The following is a 1275-nucleotide window of genomic DNA, read 5'->3' as shown; positions in this document are numbered from 1 at the left end:
CAGTTTTAGATATAGCTGCCATATAAACCGATCTCTCGATTTAAAGTCTTGGCCCCACAAAAGACGCATTTAATATCCGATTTTGCTGTAATTTGACATAGTGACTTATGTTAGGCTTTTCGACATCCGGGTCCTATATGGTTCAAATCGGTCTATATCGAATTTGGTCCAAATCGGAACATATATCGATATAGCTGATATGGGTGCATAAGGTATGCTTTTTTCACTGGATTTTGATGATTTTTTTTGATTTTTACAAATACACCCGAGATGGTGGGTATCCAAGGTTCGGTCCGGCCGAACTTAATGCCTTTTTATAACTTTGTGGATTTGTTTGTAACACTCAGAAGGAAGCGAGACAGACACATTGATAAGTACACCGATCGACTCAGAATCACTTTCTGATTCGATTTATCTACGTCCGTCTTTCCACCTGTCCACGTTAATTTGTGTTAAAACTACAGCTCGCTATATTCGTCCGATCGTCTTAAAAATTGGTACAGTCATGTTTTTCGGCTTGAGGCGAAACTTTTGTAAATTTGAAAAAATCGGTTCAGATTTGGATATAGCTCCCTTACATATGTTCGTCCGATTTTGACTAATATTGCAATAATGTGGTCATTTGTTAACCGATTCTATCGAAAGTTGCATTTTTTCTAGACTCTCGAATTTCATTGAAATCGTTTTAGATTTAGATATAGCGAACGATGAAACTGGCCTCGCTGGCCCGATTTTTACTTTTAGAGCCACAGCAAACGCATTTAGTGACCAGTCTTCCTTCAAAAACTTTGTACCATGCTTTTCTTGCCGACTACTATAATATCTAAGAAGTTTGCTAGAAATCGGTTCAGATTTAAATATAGCTCCCATATATATGTTTGTCCGATTTTGAGAAATATAGCAATAAAGTGTTCATTTGTCAACCGATTTTCTCGAAATTTGCCGGATTTTCACTTTTAGAGCCACTTCAAGCGCATTTATTGACCAATGCTTTTCTCGACACTGACACAATATCTTTATCGAAATCGGTTTAGATTTAGATGTAGCATGTATTATTCTGTTACCAATTCGGATCGTGCCCAGTACTATCCGAATCGGTCTATAACCTGATATAGCTCCCATACAATCCGATATCCCGATTTGACTTCTTGAGTCCTTACAAGACCCAATTTTTTTCCGAATTTGCTGAAATTGAGCAAGGTATTCTGTTACGACTTCCAAATACTGTCCAAATCAGTCTATAACCTGATATAGCTCCTATGTAAACCGGTTTCT

The sequence above is a fragment of the Stomoxys calcitrans genome, chromosome 2 (genome assembly GCF_963082655.1).
Source record: "Stomoxys calcitrans chromosome 2, idStoCalc2.1, whole genome shotgun sequence".
NCBI classification, from domain to species: domain Eukaryota; kingdom Metazoa; phylum Arthropoda; class Insecta; order Diptera; family Muscidae; genus Stomoxys; species Stomoxys calcitrans.
Note: the sequence above shows the minus strand (reverse complement) of the source record.